The sequence below is a fragment of the Lepidochelys kempii genome, chromosome 3 (assembly GCF_965140265.1).
Source record: "Lepidochelys kempii isolate rLepKem1 chromosome 3, rLepKem1.hap2, whole genome shotgun sequence".
Taxonomy (NCBI): Eukaryota; Metazoa; Chordata; order Testudines; family Cheloniidae; genus Lepidochelys; species Lepidochelys kempii.
This window is the reverse complement of record NC_133258.1, coordinates 68,054,815-68,078,898: the sequence shown is the minus strand read 5'-3', so window position 1 is coordinate 68,078,898 and position 24,084 is coordinate 68,054,815. Positions and strand designations below refer to the sequence as shown.

Sequence of the window (24,084 nt, the reverse complement as noted above, 5' to 3'; positions counted from 1 at the left end):
CCCAGACACAACCCTAGGAACCTCTGTCTTGCAATGTCCAGTTATGCCTACTGGATGCTGCAAGCTTATATGAGTTTATCAATTTAACAAAGAAATTTATATTTATCAGGCTTGTTATCCCAAGGGGAGTGTCTAACATACTTCAAATGCACTGCTTCAGGTACAATAAACAAACAAATTTATTAACTATAAAGCTAGATTTTAAGTGATTATAAGTCAAAGCATAACATGTCAGAGTGGTTACTAAAAGAAAATAAAATATAAGCACGCAGTCTAAACTCTCAACCCTATGAGACTGGGCAACATCTAGATTAAGCAGTTTTTCTCACCCCACTGGATATTGCAGTCCTTAATATACAGGTTTGTTCCTTAAACCTGGGCCAATCTCCTGTGTTGGAGTCTTGTCTTCTTCTCAGTGTCTTGGTTGCTTGTAGCATAGGTGGGGGCAGGAGAAGGGCCCAGTATGCTGAAAAGGATCTGGGGGTTATAGTGGAACACAAATTGAATATGAGTCACAAATGTGATCTGTTGCAAAGAAGGCTAATATTCTGGGTGTATTAACAGGAGTGTCATATGAAAGACACGGGAGGTAACTGTCCCACTCTGCTTGGCACTGGTGAAGCCTCAGCTGGAATACTGTGTCCAGTTCTGGGTGCCACATTTAGGGAAGATGAGCAGAAAATGGACAGAGTCTAGAAGAGAGCAACAAAAACGATAAAAGGTTTAGAAAACATGACTTGTAAGGAGAGGTTAAAAAGCTAGACATATTTAGTCTTCAGAAATGAAGACTGAGAGGGGACCTGATAATGGTCTTCAAATATGTTAAGGGCTGTTATAAAGAACAAGTGTGATCAATTCCTCTCCATGTGCAATGAAGGTAGGAGAAGATGTAATGGGCTTAATCAGCAGCAGGGGAGATTTAGGTTAGATATTAGGAAAAACTTTCCAACTATAAGGATAGTTAAGCACTGAAATAGGCTTCCGAGGAGGTTGTGGAATCGCCATCATTGGGAGTTTTTAAGAACAGGTTGAACAAATACCTGTGCTCTAGTTTTCCTTGGTCCTGCCTCAGTGCATGATGACTTCTCAAGGTCCCTTCTAGCCCTACATTTCTGTGAGTCTATGAATGCAAGAGCCATTCGCACTGATGTCCTACCACTGACCTCCTGTGGAGCTCACCAGACCATCTTGTCTGAAACACTGGGGGTACGAGAACAAGTCCCACTTCGTAAACTCAAGAGAACCAAAAAGCCTAACAAAATGAGATCAAAGGGCTTCTGGAACATTGGTGCCTCATCCCTAAAGTCAGTCATTTGCTGAATGTCACACACACAGTTCCCTACTGGAGGGTCTGATGAAGCTAAGCCTTCCCAGCGGGTAGGGTTAGGTAATGTTGGGGATGTTAGGTGGGAAACTGAATCAAAAGTCCACCCAATTTAGGCCTAATCGGTTTTTGCCTCTATTTTAAAAATTTCAGACAGAATTGTTGTTACTTATGGATTCTGGATGTATATTTTTGCCAGACAATAAACAGGTAAGACAGGACAGGTAGGGACCCAAGATACCAAGTTCTAGGGTACTGGTAAGCTCTTCTGTACTTCATGATAGTCATCTCAACCTCTTATCCCTGGTCTGGTCCATCAGTCTTGTTCCTTAAGTTTCTTGTCTGCTATTTCTTTAGCTTGGACGCTTCCTTCACTTGGATTCTTATACAATTCCATATTCATTACATTTTCTCCAATCAGTGTTAAGCATTGTCTTATGTTACCCATATATACACATGTACAAGCTTAAATTTTCTCAACTTTTGCTATTTATACAATTTTCATATCATCTTGTCCTTTTTTCCACTAATAAAAAGGACTTCTAGCATTACAGGTTTGTATATTTATCATACTTTTCCTTTAACGTAAATTCTTCCAAAACAACAAAACATCACTTTTTAAAGCAACAACATTATTTAAGCAAATCTATGTAAGAGGAAAAACAACAGTCTTGTCAGAAAATTAGCCTGAGGAGTTGGGCTAAGTATTACCTCATCTAAATTCATTCATTATCCATCATTATAAACTATTACAGTTGAAACAAACCCCTTATTTTTAATATTGAACAATTTTTCATTTTTATATTTCTATCATAATTCAGTATATCAGTATCATAACCTTTAATTTTTATTTGAATAATATTTAATTTTATGGGGAACACAGTGTCCTCTCATGTCAGCAGTTTTTATCTTCTTCAAACTTTTGACTCAAAGTCCATTCTGTTTGTAAATCATTAAAAAATTGCCGGAAAGTTTTCGTATTGCATTTTGAGAGGTGTGTTTTATTTTAGGACCTTAAAAATCATTGTTCACCAACGGTAAGATAAACCTACTTATAGTCTGTCCATTTTTACAATCCCTTTTATTATGTTATGCTTTATTCTTGTTAAGATGAAACAGTACTTCAGTTTAAGAAGGCTGTCAGGTTGCTATATTTACCACTGGGCACAAGTTTCTGAAGGGAAGAATTGCAGAACCCACTTGGATGTGCTGGAGTTAGGACAGTTAATAGACTGAGTATTAGGCTACAGTACCCTGTGTAAGTCTGGGAGTATTGCAGGATTCCATCTCAGGAAAGAGAGGCAATGGACCTGATACCTGAAGGGTGCGCTCAAAGAGACCAGAGAAAGGGGTCAGAAGTGCTGCTAGCTCTGTGTAACTGTGACACCTGGTGTGACTCCATCTGGAATTTTGTGCAATTCTTGTCCTGGCAGCATAGGAAGGATGTAGAAAATCATGAGAAAAATAAAAAAGGGCAAGAAAAAGGGGAAAAGGCTGGGAGATTATAATGTATGAAAAGAAAATAGATGAGTTACATTTATTATAGGTGAAGCATCTTCTGTAGTTAAGGTTGGCCACCTGTTTTCCGTTGCTTATTACTTTGCCAATCTTTAACCATTCAGACTGAAATTTTCCATGCTGCGGCTCTGTCTCAGGTTGACTGTTTATGGAAAGTTTCAGCTAAACTGGTTCAGCCATTGCTGATAACAATATTATGGGAAAATACATTATTTTTCCCATGTGAAAGAAAAAGGCTTGCACCTGTTTTGCTGAGAAGGTCTTGTGCCCCCATGCTTTAGAGCGAGGGATTGAAATTTGGCAAGGTGTTTGTCCTCATGTCAGGGATACGCATTTGGCTCTCCCCATGAAAATTCACTTCAATTTGGCAAAGTTATAAGCCTCCAAAAGAATCTTAGTTCATACATGCTCACTCGAGTCTTGTTAGAGTTTGGCAGCTAAATTCTCTGAAGCTTCCATCTGAACTGAGCATGCTTCAGCCTAGCACATCAGCTGCTGAGCAGGACTTTCCCTGCTCTTGCTCCTCCCAGCAGTTGGGAGTCGCTGTAGTGCAGAGTACAAAAGTGAGCGTAGAGGGACTCTTTCTCTTGTTTTCTCAATGCTGATGCCCAGGAAGAAAGGAGGAATAGGAGCAGCAGCAGCAGCAACACTGGAATGCAGAGGGGTGAGAAAGAGGAGTGGGAAGAGTTGTGCAGGAGCCAGAGCATAGGGAGGACCAGAGGGGGATTGGAGGCAGGAATTAGGGGAAACAGAAACCAGGTATGGGGTGGGGATAGAAGCAGAAAAGGATAGACAAGTTAGGGGTACAGGGGCAGAAGATATATGAGCAGTAGAGTACACTCCTCTTCAGTACCTGGGATTGAACCCAGGATTCCTTAGACTCTACATATCTCTGCAGTCAACAAATAGGTATGAAAACCACTGGTAAAAAGTGTATCTCATCACCATCTAGTAACTGGACCACATAATGGATAGCAGCCTACTATTGCTACCTTTTACTCTGTTTGCTCAACTGGTATAGGTCTATGCTGTGGAACTAATGGTTGGAACCATGCTGATGACCCAAACTGGGCATCAATATGATTCCACATGGTGGAATTTCTTTTTGTTCAGTTTTTTTTTAAATTCGGAATTAGATCCAAAACTGTTAAAAGAATGTTATGGTTTCAAAGTTAAATACTGAAGATAGGAAATGCCTAAATTAAAGTTCCTCTTTGAAGGATTGTATGTATGTATTCCACTATTGATGTGTTTGTTGGCTTATACCTGTGGCCTACCTGCCCTCACGTCCCACCTCCAAGGGTATAAAAGGTTGTAGCGGGACCAACTGTTTCACAGTTCCTTCTACCCAGAGACTTGGCTGAGAGATGGAATAATTAGCCGTGTCCTTACTCTGTCTAGTTTTTCCTTACTATTCTCTATTGTAAATCTTGTGAATAGTTAGGATTAAGGTTAGGATTAATTTTTAGGGTCTCATTTTGGTATAAATTTCATTTTTTGTGTATAAATTTCTGCTTTTTCAGTACTGGGTCTTCAATCTTTATAGTGGAAGAGAAAATTCCTGGTTTCAAATACTATCCCTCATGCAACACAGCCATTTTTCGTAAATGAGTGCCATACCGAAATAATGTTTTTGTTTAGTTAAGGGGTTATTTTGAGCAAATGCTGAATTTTCTGTTCATTTTCAGAACAAACTCAAAAAGTGAGAGACACTCACTTTATGCTGTTCCTGATAGACAAATCTATGAGACTAGCTCTGGATCTAGCTGCTCCGGATCTGTATCCTTTGGAACAGTCTTCCTCCTCTAAAAGTGCACTGGCAACTTCTATGCCTAGTCTATCTGCCTCTTCAACTCCTTCGGTAGACATTCCAGCTCCGAAATCATTGAACAGAGGTAGGACTCATCATCGTTCCTCAGGGAAACTTCAGGAGATGTCACATTCTCAGGGACCCTCTAAGAAGAAGACATTCAAATCTCCTTTTTTAAGTATAGTTCAAGGTATAAACGTGATCCCTCTGGCATCCTGAAGCAGGCCAGTATACCCAAGTCGGCACCACTGAAAGAGCAGCTCCCTACTATCGACCCATGCCAAGGCTACATATTGCCTCTAAGGGTCTTGGCACAGAATCAGTCTTCACTGAAGCCTTGTGAGTTGTTTCCTTCAGTACTGATACATCAGCACCGATATTTACGGTTCCGGAGAATTTTATAATCTCAGATTTCTCTGAGTCTCCATTACTCTCTCAGCTGGATTAGAATTCCTGCATCAATACCGAGATCCACTCACTGGTCAGTACCAGGGGTTTCATTATTATTTCTGAGGGATTCAGGTACAGATATACTGGGGACTTCTATTAAATTGGCTCCTCCAGTGCCATACTGGTTCAGACCAATAGGCCATCAAACCCAGTATTCTGTCTTCCAAAAGTAGCCAGTGTCAGATGTTTCAGAGAAAATGAACAGAACAGGCAGTTACTGAGTAATCCATCCCCTGATGTCCAGTCCCAGCTTCTGGAAGTCAGGAGAAGTTTAGGGACCCCCAGAGCATAGGGTTGCATCCCTCTCTCTAGTCCGTTTCTCACCTGATAATGAGCTTATGCTCATTATGCAAGGCAAAGGGATCACAGAGGGACACACTCATCCTAGTATCCCCTCCATGCAGGTGATGACAGAAAACACTGGTACTATATTTTATATTAACCAAATAGGGAGGAGCCAGATCATCTCCCCTTTATCAGGAAGTGATCCAGCTTTGGGAGCGATGCATTGACCATCAATTATCTAGCTGTGCAATTCATCTACCAGGACTGATGAACATTCTTGCAGATTGACTGAGCAGACATTTTTCCTCTGACCACAAATGTTTCATAGAGATCAGTTATTCAGCAGATTTTCCAAAAATGGAGTAACAAGATTACAGACCTGTTTGCCATAGAGATGAACAAAATATGCAACATCTTGTACACCTATCACCTATTCCTTTAATACTGCAAACTCTAAGGGTATGTCTACACTATGGAATTAGGTCGAATGTATAGAAGTCGATTTTTTTAGGAAGCTATTTTACACAGTCGATTGTGTGTGTTCCCACTAAGCACATTAAGTGGGTGGAGTGCATCCACAGTACCATGACTAGCGTCGACTTTCGGAGCATTGCACTGTGGGTAGCTATCCCACAGTTCCCACAGTCTCCACTGCCCATTGGAATTCTGGGTTAAGCTCCCAATGCCTGATGGGACAAAAACATTGTCACGGGTGGTTTCGGGTACATGTCATCAGTCGCCCCTCCCTCCGCGGCAGTTATGAGCATTGTAAACACCTCCCACATTATCCTGCAGTATGTTCAGAACCAGAACCTGCAATGGCAGGTGAGGAGGCGACGGCAGCAGGGTGACAAGAGTGATGAGGACATGGACACAGACTTCTCTCAAAGTACGGGCCCCGGCAATTTGGACATCCTGGTGGCAATGGGGCAGGCTCATGCGGTGGAACGCCAATTCTGGGCCCGAGGAACGATCACAGACTGGTGGGACTGCATAGTGTTGCAGGTCTGGGATGATTCCCAGTGGCTGCGAAACTTTTGCATGCGTAAGGGCACTTCCCTGGAACTTTGTGACTTGCTTTCCCCTGCCCTGAAGCGCAAGAATACCAAGATGAGAGCAGCCCTCACAGTTCACAAGTGAGTGGCAATAGCCCTCTGGAAGCTTGCAATGCCAGACAGCTACCGGTCAGTTGGGAATCAATTTGGAGTGGACAAATCTACTGTGGGGGCTGCTGTGATCCAAGTAGCCAACGCAATCACTGAGCTGCTGCTCTCAAAGGTAGTGACTCTGGGAAATGGGCAGGTCAGAGTGGATGTCTTTTCTGCAGTGGGATTTCCTAACTGTGGTGGAGCAATAGACGGAACACACATTCCTATCTTGGGACCGGACCACATTGGCAGCCAGTACATAAACCGCAAGGGGTACTTTTCAATGGTGCTGCAAGCATGGGTGGATCACAAGGGATGTTTCACCAACATCAACGTGGGATGGCCGGGAAAGGTACATGACACTCGCATCTGCAGGAACTCTGGTCTGTCTGAACAGCTGCAAAAAGGGACTTACTTTCCAGACCAGAAAATAACCGTTGGGGATGTTGAAATGCCTATAGTTATCCTTGGGGACCCAGCCTACCCCTTAATGCCACGGCTCATGAAGCCATACACAGGCAGCCTGGACAGTAGTCAGGAGCTGTTCAACTATAGGCTGAGAAACTGCAGAATGGTGGTAGAATGTGTATTTGGACGTTTAAAAGCACGCTGGCGCAGTTTACTGACTCGGTTAGACCTCAGCGAAACCAATATTCCGATTGTTATTACTGCTTGCTGTGTGCTCCACAATATATGTGAGAGTAAGGGGGAGACGTTTATGACGGGGTGGGAGGTTAAGGCAAATCACCTGGCCGCTGATTACGCGCAGCCAGACACCAGGACGATTCGAAGAGCACAGCAGGGCGTGCTGCGCATGAGAGAAGCTTTAAAAACCGGTTTCATGACTGGCCAGGTTACGGTGTGACAGTTCTGTTTGTTTCTTCTTGATGAAAACCCGCCCCCTTGGTTCACTCTACTTCCCTGTAAGCCAACAGACCTCCCCCCTTTGATCACCACTTGCAGAGGCAATAAAGTCATTGTTGTTTCAAATTCATGCATTCTTTATTAATTCATCACACAAATAGGGGGATAACTGCCAAGGTAGCCCGAGAGGGGTGGGGGAGGAGGGAAGCACCGGGTGGGGTGGTGGTGGAGGGAAGGACAAGGCCATACTGCACTTCAAAATTTATTGAATGCCAGCCTTCTGTTGCTTGGGCAGTCCTCTGTAGTAGAGTGGTTGGGTGTCCAGAGCCCCCCATCCCCGCGTTCTTGGGCGTCTGGGTGAGGAGGCTATGGAACTTGGGGAGGAGGGCAGGCGGTTACACAGGGGCTGCAGCGGCGCTCTGTGCTCCTGCTGCCTTTCCTGCAGCTCAACCATACGCTGAAGCATATCAGTTTGATCCTCCAGTAGCCTCAGCATTGCATCCTGCTTCCTCTCATCACGCTGCCGCCACCTCTCCTTTTGCTCCCACCACCTCTCCTCTCCACATCCCTCCTGTCTTCGCGTTCATTTTGTGCTTTCCTGGACTCTGACATTGCTTGCCTCCATGCATTTTGCTGAGCTCTTTCAGTGCGGGAGGACTGCATGAGCTCAGAGAACATTTCATCGCGAGTGTGTTTTTTTCGCCACCTTATCTGTGCTAGCCTCTGGAATGGAGATGATAGGGGGAGCGTTGAAACATTTGCAGCTGTGGGAGGAAAAAAAGGGAGAGTAGTATTTAAAAAGACACATTTTAGAGAACAATGGGTAGACTACTTCACAGTGAACCAAGCTGTTAACATTACATAGTACATGTGCTTTCAAAGGTACAAGGTCTCATTTTGCCTCTTATATTGAGAGCCTGCTGGTTGGTGTGAGAGATCACACACACAGGGCTGGGCAACAGAATTCTGCTTGCAGGCAGCCATAATAAGCCACAGTCTTTTTGGCTTCTTTAACCTTCATAACATGTGGGAATGGTTTCAAACAGCAGCACCCTCATTTCCCATACCAAGCACCGATTGGGTTGGCCATTTAAAAGGAGGGGCTGCGGTTTTTGGGTTAATGTGCAGCACAAACCTAACTAAACCCCCCCACACACACACACCCAATTCTCTGGGATGATCGCTTCACCCCTCCCCCCACTGCGTGGCTAACAGCGGGGATGATTTCTTTTCAGCCACAGGCAAACAGCCCAGCAGGAACGGCCAGCTCTGAATGTCTCCTTAATAAAATTCCCCTATTTCAACCAGGTGACCACGAATGATATCGCTCTCCTGAGGCTAACTCAGAGAGGTAAAGAACGGATGTTGCTTGAATGCCAGCAAATACCGGGACCATACGCTGCCATGCTTCGTTATGCAATGATTCCAGACTACGTGCTACTGGCCTGGCGTGGTAAAGTGTCCTACCATGGAGGACGGAATAAGGCTGCCCTCCCCAGAAACCTTTTGCAAGGGCTTTGGGAGTACCTCCAGGAGAGCTTCATGGAGATGTCCCTGGAGGATTTCTGCTCCATCCCCAGACACATTAACAGACTTTTCCAGTAGCTGTACTGGCCGCGAATGCATCCCAAGTCTTCAGAGCAAATGAATCATTAAACACGCTTGCTTTTAAACCATGTATTATATTTACAAAGATACACTCACCAGAGGTGCCTTCTCCGCCTTGAAGGTCCGGGAGCCCGCCTTGGGAGGGCTGGGAGGGTATTGGATCCAGGGTGATAAACAGTTCCTGGCTGTAGGGGAGAATGGTTTCATCCTCCTCCTCATCATCTTCCTCATCCCCTAAATCCTCATCCCTGTTGTGTGAGACTCCCCGCTTGCAGGAGTCCACGTACAGGGATGGGGCAGTGGTAGGGGCACCCCCTAGAATTGCATGCAGTTCATCATAAAAACAGCATGTCTGGGGCTCTGACCCGGAGCGTTCGTTTGCCTCTCTAGTTTTTTGGTAGGCTTGCCTGAGCTCCTTAAGTTTCACACGGCACTGCTGCTGGTCCCTGTTATAGCCTCTGTCCTTCATGCCCTTGGAGATTTTTTCAAATATTTTGTCTTTTGGAACAGAGTTCTGATAGCACGGATTCGTCTCCTGATACAGCGATCAGATCCAGTACCTCCCGTTTGGTCCATGCTGGAGCTCTTTTGCAATTCTGGGACTCCATAGTCACCCCTGCTGCTCCGCATGGTCACCTGTGCCACGCTGGCCAAACAGGAAATGAAATTCAAAAGTCCCCAGGGCTTTTCCTGTCTATCTGGCTAGTGCATCTGAGTTGAGAGTGCTGTCCAGAGCGGTCACAATGGATCACTTTGGGATAGCTCCCGGAGGCCAATACCATCAAATTGCATCCACACTACCCCAAATTCGACCCGGCGATGTTGATTTCAGCACTAATTCCCTCATCGGGGAGGACTACAGAAATTGATTTTAAGAGCCCTTTAAGTCTACACAAATGGCTTCGTCGCATGGCTGGGTGCAGGGTTAAATTGATCTAACACTGCTAAATTCAATCTAAACTCGTAGTGTAGACGAGGGCTAAGAAAACTCAAGCACAGTGCTGCAACTTTATTCTAATTTCATCAGGTTGGCCCATGCAGTTTCAGTTCCCACATCTGGTAAGATTTGGGTTCAGACTCCAATGTCATTGCCTCTACTCACAGGTTTGATCTCCCAGTACAAAGAGAAGACTCTTCACTCACACCGAACATCTCTGCACCTTACAGCTTGGAAGCTTGTTACTAAAATGACTGAGCTGTCCTGTTGCAGGGATGTCCACCATATTGTATTTAATAGTAGAAAAGACTCTCTAAGATGTACTTTTGCCAAATGGAAAAGATTCACCATTTGAACAAAACAACATCATGTTTTCCCCTTTCTATCAGATATCCCCTTTGTGTTGGAATACCAGCTTTCATTAAAATTGTCTGGATTCTTCATTAGTTCAACAAAAGTTCACCGGGAAGCTGTATCTGTTTATCATCCACAAATTCCAAACCACAAAGTATTTTCATATCCCACGATGTCTAGATTTGGAAAGGGGTTAGTGCAGGTATTTCCTCCAATTAGAGAACCCCCCTCCATTGTGGGATCTGAATGTTATTAGCAGATCTGATGAGTCCTCCATTGAAACCATCAGCCACTTACTCTTTTCAACATGTTTCTGTGAAAACATCATTTTTATGTGCTGTCACATTAGCATATAAATGGGAGAAAATCAAGCCTCAGTGGGAGACCCACCATACACCATTTTTCATAGATATAAGGTCTCTTAGGCCTCACCCTAGTTTCATTCTTCAAGCTGTTTCTGACTTTAATATTAAACCATTCATTTACTCATATTATTTCCAGAGCCACATGCTAATGATATGGAAAGAAAATTATGCACCTTAGATGTCTTGGTTTTTAATAGCTGACAGTGGGGTTATTTATTAGTTTTTGTTTGGCAACAGCAAAACAACTACAGTTTCATCTTTCTGGCACTAAATAAAAGTGAGAGTGAAGAGCTCAGTGGTGTTATTACATTTCAACAAATTGAAGTTTGCAAAATGCCACTTCAGCTTATCTCTGAAAAGAAAAGATGTATTGTATAGCAAATAGCATGTTACATCTTTGGATAAAATAGTGTAAAAATATTTGAAAAGGAAAGATCAGAAAATGCAGCAGTATCATTAAAAGCTTTGTTTAGGCATCCCATTCCTTACCGCCAAGAACTATGGACACTTTCACATTTACTCAGAAGAAACTGCAGATATACACTATCTGCTGAGACTTCTCTTTTGTGTTACTAAATTAACTGAATTGCTGTTTAGCTGAGATATAAATGTTTTCAACCATTGACTTCACAGTTAAAATACTGTAATAATATTACCATTTCTTTTCAGAGAGATGTTCTTTCCTCTTGATTAGGTATTACAGCTTTACAAACTGAAATTAAAAGTAGATTAAGGGATTTTCAATTAATAGACTGATAGGGTGGCATGGGTTGGCATTGATGGATACTTAGAGCATTGGGTGAGATTCTCACCACTGCTTTTCACACACTTTATATCAAAGAAAAGGCCAGACTGATGTGAAAGGAATCTAAGGGTATGTCTACACAGCACTGTAAGCCTAAGGTTAGTGGGACTCGAGTCAGGTGACCTGTGTTAGGGAAACCTGGGCTTGAGTATCTACACTGTATTTTAACCCTAGGTTTCTGATCTGTGCTCGAACCTAGAACTCTGATGTCCACACTACAGTGCACAGACATGAGTCAAAGTAACCCTATCTCAGAGTGCCTATCTCCTCCCCCTGGCCCTTCTCCCTAGTGTCGATACTCTAGCCTATGAATGTGTTACACTATGAGAAGGCTCTACTGCCTGCCCTGTGATGGTGCTAACTGTGATGGTGCTGTCTGTGAGACTCAGGTGCCCATAAGGAGCACATGATACATGAACTGCATAATTAGCTCCTTTGGTGGCTGTCTAAGTAGAATGGCTGCAGTTGGAGAAGGCTTTATACTGAACTACCATCTCATCTGAGAATCGGGCTCTCCACCTCTAGGCTGAGTCACGTTGGCAGGAAAATGCCCATGTGCACCTGTGAGGATAATTAGGGCATCCGTCTCCAGGGCTGTCAAACTATTAAAATGAAACTTTGCAATTCTTAATTTTTAAAATGGGGTGTTCAATGAAGGTGTTTTTGTTTGTTTTCCCTCTAAAACCTACATTTTATGGCAAACTTCAAAACAGACAAAAATAAATAAAAAACCAAACACACACCCTAGCCTGGCTGCTGGCGGCTGCGGAGCAGGAAAGTGATCCTCAGGGCATGGAGTGCAATGTGCTATAGCACCCACACACCGCCTCCCCCAGGGCTTTATCCTTGCCCCTGCAGGGGTAAGGGATCCCTGGGAGGCAGTGGGGAAGTTTTGGGACAGTCTTCCACTCACCACCTTCACACTGCATGCATCCCCGGCGCTTCTGCACATGCAGCCCCTGGGAGGGTGGGGAGAGGGGCCGGAGAGTGGAGACCAAGTGGCCGCTCTGCAGGGGATGGGAGTGGCCAAGATGTTGGGGGTTATCCCTCCTCCTGCCATGCTGAGCAGAGCTGCCAGCTTTTTAGCTATCTACTGGTACGCGTGATCATTCCTTGTGCTTTTGCTGAAGTCCAAAGTTTTATTGGCCTCACACCACAGATTCACCAAAATCTGGCTGTGCTCTTGTCACCAAAAAGCCGCTCTCTTTGCAGAAAGCTTCTTCTGATCCGTCTCCACTGACAATCCTGCATGCTCTCTCTTAGTGTGCTTGCAGACCAGTGTTCAGCAGACAATGGGTAAACACTGACCTGAGCTGCTGGCGTTTGCAAAGAGAAATGTGGCTTCTGTTTGCAATAGAGTGTAATAGACTGCACATCAGATTGTTGGCATAGGGAGGACTAAGGAAGTTACCCAGGGAACTCTGGGATACATCCAGAGGACTTCTGGGATCCGAGTCAAGCTGGGCCCATGTGCACACAAAAAGGCAATAGGGTCGGACCCTAGGTCTCTGCTTAACATGAGTTTGGACCCTCCAGCCCTTCAGGGTCCTGGGGCCCTAGATTAGCACAATTGGTGTGTGGATCCAAGGTGAATTAGGTTTGAGCCCAGGCTTAAGACCAGGCTTACATTGTTGTGTAGACAATGGGTGGGGTTGGGGCAGGAGGGTGTTTCAGGAGTGAGGCTGCAGCAGCACGTAGCACTGTGGAGATTCTTAGCAGAACCGCTGCCTGTAGCCATCCAGGGACAGACGGCTGTGACTTAGGCATCCCCCCAAGTCTGACAGAGAAACCCAGAATATGATGGCACAAGGATGATTTAAAGCCATTTTATTCTCCCACCCCACCTGGCAACAACTGGGAAGCAGCTCTGTAGAGGAAACTACTTTGTCCAGCTCATTCAGGTTTTTGTTGTTGTTCTGGGCTGTTGTATTTTAAATATAAATCTCTACCTGTATCTCTGTTTGAAGGAGGAAATGGAGGTGTGTTTTGTGGCTGGTAGCTTTATAAACATTCTTATTTAGTAGGCAGACTTTTTACCACTGTTAAATTATTTATATGGATACTAAAACAAAGACATGCTTATCCAAGGTCTGTGCCCTCCCACCGCTAAAAATCCCATGCAAAATTATACAGCAATAAAATACCCAGGCAACCTCATCTCAACAATATCTAGCTGAAATCAGCTAATAACGTAAACACCCTAATGCCCCATTTCGTCTCATACCTAAATAGTCCTTGTTAAAATTTCTGTATGTGTTTGCTAATTGTGGTGAACCAACCCTGGTGACTGACAAGTTCAGAAGTATTTTAACAAAGCTCTTCCATTCCCCACACACACACAGATACCCCCGTTAGAGATTAACTCACATAAAAAAGTTGTCAGGTTACAGTAAAGAATCTGAGCAGTAATGAAAATGATGTACAGTAGAATGCAAATGGCAAAACAAAAACAAGGAGAGTGGGTTTGTTTGGGCGGGGGGGGGGGGTGAGAAAACCTGGATTTGTGCTGGAAATGGCCCACCTTGATTATCATACACATTGTAAGGAGAGCGATCACTTTACATAAGCTATTACCAGCAGGAGAGTGGGGTGGGGGGAGAAAAAACCTTTTGTAGTGATAAACACCCATTTTTTCATGATTTGTATGTATAAAAACAAACATCTTCTGTATTTTCCACAGTATGCATCCGATGAAGTGAGCTGTAGCTCACGAAAGCTTATGCTCAAATAAATTGGTTAGTCTCTAAGGTGCCACAAGTACTCCTTTTCTTTTTTATTAAGACTTCATCTGATCCTGCTGATCATTCCTCAGTTGGAATTATGAAATGTTGTGACATCATTTGCTTCTATGGAGTGGGTATGATATTACTAATATAAGATTATTATGTCAAGTGAAAGGCAGATTAATACTAAAAAAAAAAGTTTGTCACAAAGCTTTTGTGTCTAAGAACTATTCTTGTTACTGTCATGGATAAAGCTGGGCAAATAATTGATATTTTTCAGTTTGGCCAGAAAGTCAGGGAAAATATTCAGTTCGATTCTGAAAATGTTTGGAATTTGTCAGCGAATTGGAAAAATCCAGCAAACCATGTGCACGCCTGTATTTTTTTGACAAATAAACTATTTGTCTGTAAAATTTTACCCAGCTCTAGTCTAGGCCTGCACAGGTAGGTTCTGCACCTGAACGAAACCTTTTTGAATTCAACAGTGTTCTGAGGCCAGCCTATGGAGAGTTTAATGCAGGATCAGAGCCTGGGGTATCTGAGCCAAAAACAATCTTAAAAGCAGTTCTCTTGGGAAAGGACAACCTGGGAGGCTGTTTCAGGGACCTCTGCTGCCTTCTTTTTAGAGGAACAACACCACTGGCTGACTGGTGTCACTGGGCAGCCTAAGGGGTGCAGAGTACTACACTGGCTTAGAAGGCCAGCATACTTTAAAGTAGTGGGGGAGGAGAGAATAGGGAGAAAGGGATGGAATTGCATTTAATGCCCTTAGTATTTTTTAAAGAAAAAGAAAAATGAATTTGTGTTCAGTAATTTTAGCCTCTAATTGGTTGCAATGAGGCTTTCAAGTTTATACCTTCCTTGTTAAAGTGAATGGTTTGGAAAGATGACAGAATTCTTGCCTCCTCAAGAGAACTGAGGTAATTGAGAAATGAGTTAAGGCAATTGAGAACTTTTGCTACCGCTGTTGTTCTGTTGTGTTAGTAGAGCAGTAACTCATCTGTTTATATTGTGATGGCTGTTTTGGCAATGGAAAAAGATAAAAACTTCCTTCCTTTAAAATGAAAACTCAAGCTTGGTCTACGCTAGGAAATTAGGTCGGTATAACTGTGCTGTTCAGGGCTGTGAAAAATCCACATCATTGAGCGACACAGTTAACCAACCTAACTCCCGATGTAGACAGTGCTAGGTCGATCGGAGAATTCTCCTGTCAGCCTACCTACCCCCTCTCGGGGAGGTGGAGTATATACACTGATGGGAGAACCCCTCCCGTTGGCGTAGGTAGGGTCTTCACTGAAGCATTACAGCAGCACAGCTGCAGCAGTTAATGTATAGACTAGCCCTCAGAATTTCCAGAATGTTGACAAATGCAATAAAAATTGCAGTGACCCTAATATGCCATCCAGAGATTTTTTTCACATCCACATTTTGTTCCAATTTCTAATACGATGGCCACAGGGAGCACTTTTGTTTGTGTTTTAGGTTTTGCCCTTTGTAGGGTTGCCAACCCTCCAGGTTTGGCCTGGAGTATCCAGGAATTAAAGATTAATCTTTCATTAAAGATTATGTCATGTGATTAAATCTCCAGGAATATAGCCAACCAAAATTGGCAACTGTAGCTGTGTGTTTCAATATGGCATTTACAAACTCCCTCACATCAGTGGTCCCAGCAGCAACCTGAAACTCAGATTATTTACTTTAGTTAAAAGAATGGAGGGTTGAGTTGGCAGTATAACCAGCCCCAAGTGCTTAAAAATCATGGATTAGATCTGAAAAAATCAAAACAACTTTATTTGTCTTCTGATTGAGCTTTTAGGGTTCACATTTGTGTCACCCACAATCACAAGGGCTAGAAACATTTTTTTAAAGGAAAATTGAGGTTCTGATGTAATCCTAAAATTCCAAGAACTGGAGCTTTAGGAAAAATACCAAATATTACAAGACTCTAAATACAATCCAGAATTAACAACATCTCTGGTTAAAATCTGAGGTTCCTGGGAACCTTATTCCTTCTAGTGAATGTGCATGGCATATTTGTTTTTATAAGATTATGAAATCTTAATTTTGCTGTAAAAGAAGTCTTTTTTTTTCAAACCTTTTCATATTTTGTACCAAGCACATCAGCAAGTGAGAGCTAGTTCTGAAATGTTTAGGAAAAACAAAATGGCATTTTATAACTATCCACTGGCAAAAATGGCAAAACATTTTAAAATATCTGAGATTAAAAGATAATTTACCTCATAAAAATATAATTTTGGTCTTGGATGAGAGAGAAGAGAGATCGTGCCAAAGTCCTGATGCATTCAAGCAATAATATTTTTTAAAATGCTAATGCCACTTACAAATCTCCCTCCCTACCTCCACCTTCCTCATAGCACTTTCATGACATGTTGTTTAATAGTTTACATATTCTTAGGTGCCAACATCTGAAATGTAAATATACTATAATTCAGCTTCTGACATTATATTTTGCTTTCTAGTCTAGAACAGTGTATTAGATAAAATAAACTTTAAATGGTCAAATCTTTCTTAATCTTATTTAATAATGTTCTGAGACCGGGAAATTTGAGCCATGTGGAAAGCAAAGCTGCTAACAAACCAGTTTGGGGCTTTGTTAGGCAGCAGGGTTGACACATGAATATGTTACATATGATTATCATAAAATTATGGCCTGGAAATTGAACAGTCATGCTGCAGCATTTTAGACAGCACATTTATAATAAGCTGTAATAAAGTAAACATTTTGAATGGATATAAGAATAGGCATTACTTGCAATCACAAATGTATGTTCAATTGAAATGCTTTTGAAGCTCAATTTAACAAAGCAAACAAATTTCCTAGCCGTATTAACATAATTGTTCTCAGTGTTGAATTTTGATTTACGGGGGAGGGGGCGAGGGGGGACCTTTAAGCATGTAAAACTAGCTGTTTAGGAGCTAAACCGAAGAAAAAGAATATGATTCAAAATGTCTAGCATTTGAAAGCTGCATATTAATAAGTAAAGGATGAATCTTAAAAGATTCCCTTGTAATTATTCACTACTTTGGATTCTGATTTCAACTTCTTTTGATCACCTGTGAGAACTGATTTGTACTTTTTTGGGGAGGAGCACTATAATTTCAGGGAAGGTTTTAGAATTCAGCTGAGTGATGGAGACGGAGTCTAAGGCCCCAATCTTGAAAACACATATGCAAGGGAATAGTTTCCATGGGTGTACCTACATGCATAAAGTTACATGGATAAGTGTGTGCAGAATTGGGGCCTGATTCAGTAGAGGAAATGGTTAGTTGACCTGTGGAAGCCATTTTTTAATTTAGACTGCACAGAGAGACTGACCTAGATCCTCCTGGAAGCACTGGTACAGGGATGCTCTGCTATGTGTGTACACAGCAAAGGTAGTATTACTGCAGATAGGTAGGAGACAGAGAATTTTGTAGTCTCATAGGCCCTTTGCAAAATGTGGAAGGGAGAAATGCAATGAAGATAAAACCAGAATCATAAACAATCAGTAACACAGAGACAGGAAAGATGAGAAGAGAATGCTGTGGGATAGGACACAGAAAAAGAAATATATATTACACACACACAAAATACTTTAAAAAAACATTATTGAGGTTGATAAATCAAATACAGAAAAGCTAGGAAAGGCCAGAATTAAGGTTGCCTATGGAACCTCAGTTCGCCCCTCTTGTCCATATGCATTCTGATACAGTTTAATTACACTACAACACACTATTTTTCCATGGGACCCCAGCTTCATTCAGTACACAAAATGAACACTGCTCCCTTAATGAGTGGCTGCTAAATATTTTGTTTTCTCATTATTTGGTGTGTGGCCCCCATGCTTTATTTACTGGACACTATTTAAAACCTACTCTGAAGATAGAATAATTAATTTCCTCATGGGCTTTTCTGTAGTACTCATCATTATAGTGGCCGAGTGCTTCACAAACATTAATGACTTTATTTTCACAACACCCAATGGGTAGTGTAATCTCCATTTTACAGAAGGGCATCCCAGGCACTGAGAAATTAAGGTCAGAAGTTTGCACTAATTCTGGATGCCCAATTTGAAATGCCCGAGACCGGATTTTTCAGAGTACTTAGCATTACATAGCACTTTTTATGTTCAAAGCACAGTGTCCATTGCCTGAAGTTGCAGCTGTGAGTGCTCAGCACTTGCGCAAATCAGACCCTAGGGTCTCAAGCCAGGAACACACAATTTGTGACCATCTGTGAAAAGTTTGGCTTAAGTGACTTGACTAGCGTTACATAGGAACATGGTTGCACAGGTGGAAATAGAATCAAGTTCCCCTGGGCACCATTCATTTGCCTCAACCATGAGACTGTGACCATCCTTTCTCTTCTTTCAATCCCCTGTTTCATTCACTACACACCTTCCATTGACAACAAAGGAGACGGGGTCCCACACACCACAGTCTCTTTCATTACACATACCTGATTGAGGGTATGTCTACACTTAAAATGCTACAGTGGCACAGCTGCACCATGGCAAAACTTCAGTGTAGACACTACCTGTGCTGACAAGAGGGATTCTCCCACCAGCATATGTAATCTGCCTCCCTGAGAAGCGGTATCTAGGTGAGTGAAAGAATTCTTCTGTTGATATAGCACTGTCTACACTGGGGGAATAGGTCGGCTTAACAACACTGCTCAGGGATGTGGACGTTTCCATCCCTGACCAACATAGTTAAGATCGCTTAACTTTCTAGTGCAGACCAGACGTTATTTTCATAGCAGGGCCATCCTGTGCACTGATTGAGGCAGGGATCCTGTGGGAAAAAATAGTATGTGATTATGTAATTCCTGTATCATATACACACAAGGGGGTTGAATTAAGGGGGTTGCTTCCTGCTCTCAGTTCCAGCACCTGCCCCTAACCCACAGCAGCCCAGAGTTGTAATTGCCCTGCTCAGGTTCACTGTGGATGGAATCTGAGGAATTTAGCTGTAAACCCCTAGCTATTCTCCAATGGGCATGTGAAAAATGGATATTTTTAAAGGCTTATTAGTTGGCCAAATTTGGGCAGATTTCCATAGGGTCAGCAAAGGAACATCTCTGGAACAAAAGCAACCCCCTGCCAAATGTCACGTCCCTGCTCCAAAGCAGGGGATCTTCTCAAAGAAAAGGACACCAGAATTTTTTAATATGGGCAAAATATATTTTTCCCTAGATCCCTTCTTGAAAACAGCCAAACTGTTCTGGCTGAAATTTTCCCAAAACATTCAGCCTGAGGTAGACCTCCAGCATGGAAAATTACATCCGAAATGGTTGAAGTTTAGGAAAGTTGTAAGCAACTGAAAACAGGGTCTCATAATGGGAAGTGTCAGGCAATCTTAATAATAGTCAGTGCTATCAGCCCTGTCTGTGATACACAGAAAAGGAGAGGGAGGAAGAACTAAAAGCCAGGGAGACAGTATATTAGTGTTACTATACTTTTGCAAAAATTTGCTATTGATGATGGAAAGTCTTTTAGTCTTTGCTTGCTTGAGCTGTTGCCTGTATATATCTATTTATGCTTTTCCTCATAATGAAGTCACTGGCAAACAAGAGGTGAGAAGATACATACTTGTTTGAAACCAGTGTCTAGGTTAAACTATTTGCTCAAGTCTGCATTTACATTAACTGTGCAAACTTCACTTTGATATGTTTATTATTTATTCTGGCATACCATACACTTCAAGTTGTAGCAGATTGAATTGCAATGAAAGCTGTCAAATGCTTTCTGAAAATCAGTTAGGTTTATGATGAATCATTTTTGCCATTCATTGCTCTCTTCTATGATTACTCTTAGCCTGAAAGTCTGTTCACTCATCAACTTCCAAGTTGAAATCTAGCCTGCTCTTCTCTTAGGTCAGGTCTATACTATCAACTTAGATCGGTATAACTGCAGCGCTCAAGGATGTGAAAAATCCACACCCTGCAGCAATGCAGTTATACCAATCATTGTTCTGGAGGGTTTTCCTGGTTCCATACTTTGTTGAAAAATTCAGTGTTTTTATCGATGGTGATGGTCTTATCATCACCAGCTTCCAACATTTTCCTGGGAACTTGCAGTTCATATGCAGCTTTCCCAGGATTTCACTTTTTTGTGATGTGAAATGTTGCAATGTGCTGTTATGAGTGTTTAATGTCTTTGTAAAAGTCAAGTTTCTTGTGTTTAGCACCTCTTAAAAGTGCTCTGCCCATCACTCTTTGTTCTTTTCCTGTTGTTAAGGTCTGATCTTGTGTCATGGGGTATGCTCACCATGAAGGTGCAGCCTTCTGGCTGCTCTGGGATTACCTCCGCCTAGACTGATATCCTTTTCCTGTCTCTCAGGCCTGGTGTGGGGTAGGACCCCATTACACACCCTCCCCTTCAACTCTATAACCCTTAGGGGTATGATGCCTTCTCCCTGAAAGTTAACGGAGCTGGGCCCTCAGGTCATCTCTTTCCAGCGCCAGGTTCCCCACCATGAGAAGGAGTCTACCCTTCTCCTCCATGGTGTCCTGAAACTTTCCTCCTGGAATTCTGACTCTTGGAAAGCCATTTGCAAGGCTTGATCAGCAGCTACCAACCTCCCTTGTAGCTTTTGCCTGTGTTCCACAGACTCTCCCAGGATCTGAGTTCCCACTGCATTCTGATTACCCTCCATATTTGTCCCCGAATCCTTTGTCTGTCTTTGGATGACTCTTTGTTCCCTCCAATTTCTCCTCACTCTCTATCTTCACAGCACCCTTGGCCTTCTCTACAACCTATGTGCCATGACCCTACCACAAATAAAATATCCTGCCAGCATAGCTTTTACACACAGTTTTATGCCAGGTATAAGTACTGTCCTCCAAACATTCCAGTCAGTTTTGTCCACTTGCAGCAGGGCAGGCTGAGGATCAGGGTGATATGGGCTCTTTCTTTGAACTCTGAATAATCAGAGAACTCTTTTGATGCTACAGTGGAAGAACACCAAGGTAATGGCTCCACAGTGGAGGATCCTACCTTCTTTAATTTTTACAGAAGTTGTCCAGGACACCTGATTTTGAGGTGAAGCCAGTCCAGGAATCTATAAGGACCATGATTCAGAGCTGCCTGGGCCAGAAACTCCAATCTGTTAGGGTTACCTTTTTGTTATACCCTATTTAAACCAGCTGGTGAAGATGTGGCAGACCCTGTGATGCAACTACTTCCCAGTCTCAAAAGTGCTCAAGAAAAAATATGCCCTCAAAGATGCCTATGGCTAAGACCACTACTGTCTTGTGAAAGTTTGGTGGCAGGGATGGCCAGGGCTAGAGGGAAGATGAGCCATACTTGGAATACTGTGGTCTAGATCCCTGAACTGTGGTGCTTGGATTATTCAGACAAAGGGTACACCAGTCTACATCCTCAAACCTTTCCATCATGAACTACCAGGCTTTCATGTCCAAAGTTAAGGTGCAGATATGGAAGAAGGCCTCTACCCTGACTGATTTTATCGAGACACACTAGGCGTTTTAGAAGCAAGTCTGTGAGAACATAGACCTAGCCCAGCATAAGGCTCTGGTGGCCTCTGATGCAGGTGAGGCTGTGGCAGGCATAGATTCCTGTAGGTCTGATTGGCTGCAGGTATGATTTCCACTAGGGGTCCTTGAAAAGCTCTTCCCTTGCACTACAGAGAACTTTTTGGGGCAGTCTTATTTGCTGAGGAAAATAGAGACAAAGGCCACACTCTGTACGTTTGGACCTGTGACTCATCTGATGGATCCCTCCTTCAAGTCAGAGAGGGAAAAGGCTCTAGTACACAAGCTGGTTGTAGTGTGAGTGACTAGCTTCAAAGGAGGTCAGTACCACCTTACATATAGTGTGCTCACCTTAACAACACCAGAAACCAAATTATCTTAACCATTCTTTCAGCAAGCACCAGAAATAGAAGGGGTTTTGAAAGGTTCCAGATCATTTAGCTGGCTTTGCCATTAACAGTAGTTTACTGGGACCTCTTTGCTATTTTACATCCCTTGGTCTTTTGTCACCTTAGACACATTGGTCCTGAGCATTGTTTAGAAGGTACTATAAGATCTGGTTTACAGAAAACTCACCAGATTGCTACAGGAAATGTACTTCCTCCTGGCGAAGAAACACCAAGCTTATGCTACCAACCAAAAGAAGGGGAAGGGATTTTATTCCAGTTATTTCCTGGTAGTCTGACAGACAGGCGGTGTCTAGCCCATCCTAAATCTCAGGAAGCTGAATCAATATTTGAAGATGGGAAATAAAGGTAAAACATTGAAGAAATAGACAATAGCATATACTTAGTGTTTCCAGTTCTTGTGATTTTTATTGCAAGTCTCACAATATTTGGTGTTTTTCTTCAAGCACCAGCACCTAGAGAAATATAATTAGGTGAGAATCTCTACTTTCATTAAAAAAAGTTTCCAGCCCTCATGGTTGTGAAGAAGAGCATGTTTTTAATCTTATGACTTAGAAATAAAGACAAAGAAAATAACCCTGAATTTATTGTTTTTAAAAATCTCATGATTTTGAGGTGCATGACTCAGGATTTTTCAATTCTTGGTGTTGGCCATGCTGTATATGGTAAAAAAAGATTTTCATAATGTATGTAAAATATTATTTTAACCTGTTAATGTTCCTTTAAAGGAGTCAGGTAATTCATTTTATTTCCCATAAACAAGAGAGAATGTGTAGTCATTATCAGTAAACAGCTTCACTATTGAATAAACATTTCGACTTCCCTTGCTTTACACAACCTGACAGCTGTTTATTGTGTAATAGGCTACTTAAAACTACACACCATCAGTTCTCATAACTCTAGTAAAATAAAATAACAGCAGTGGTAACCAATTCAGCACATCTTTATTTTTGAGAAAATGGTCCTTTTAACATGCATTTTTAATATGGTTTCATTATATTATGAAGCTTTGTTTGGTGAACAGAAAATATGTAATATTTTATTTAACTGATTCATTTTTTTATCAACTGAAATGTTTATGATGCTTTTAGGTGCAGTAAAAGCTCATTCTATGAACAGGCTTCAGTATATTTTAAAAGCCTTATTTATATTCATGTATATTTTTGGTATTTCACTTGAAAAACTGTATTCTTTAAAATGGTATTTACAATCTAAATTATATACTTTCAGAGAAAACACAGGCATTTTATATTTACCATAGTGTATAACCTATGACATTAGAGCTGACTTTTGGGACCCACAAAGTCTGGTACTACAAGTCCCCCTGCCTTATTTAAATTTACACCAGTTGCTAGGGTTGAATATTTAAATTTGATATCTCCTGGAGATTGTAGTTTATTCATTGTCTGGTACTCATCCTCTGCAGCTGCCCAGGTCTAGACTTTGGTGTCTTTGAAAATCATCATACGTCTCTTTGATTTTGGGGAGGACCCTCCATCAGTTTGTGGCTAAAGGGAGCAGTAAGTCACTGCAAGCTTGAAATTGGCTTCCTGCAGCTAAGCTAATTTATGCTTAAGCAACTTTATGACCTCTGGCCACAAGGAGGGGTAATTCAATAGCATGGGGGGACAGGAGACTCAAGAGGACAAAGCACAGGATGTAGAGCAGGGTTTCTCAAACTGGGGGTCGGGACCCATCAGGGGGTTATGAGGTTATTACATGATGGGTCGTGAGCTGTCAACCTCCACCCCAAACCCTACTTGCCTCCAGCATTTATAATGGTGTTAAATATATTAAAAAGTATGTTTAATTTATTGGGGGGGGTCGCACTCAGAGGCTTGCTGTGTGAAAGAGGTCATCAGTAAAAAAGTTTGTGACCCACTGATGTAGAGCAAGGGACTCCCAGGTTTCAGTCCTGACTCTGCCACTGACTCTCATTGTGTCTTTTGTCAAGTTGCTTAAACTTTCCATATGAGTTTCCTTATCTGTAA

The 24,084-nt window shown here is 42.3% G+C and overlaps 1 protein-coding gene across 4 annotated transcripts in view; it reads left to right on the top strand.

The window, feature by feature from the left end:
- RNGTT (RNA guanylyltransferase and 5'-phosphatase) overlaps nt 1–24,084 on the top strand; it is a 436,227-nt gene that overhangs the window by 399,316 nt on the left and 12,827 nt on the right. The window lies entirely within an intron of this gene.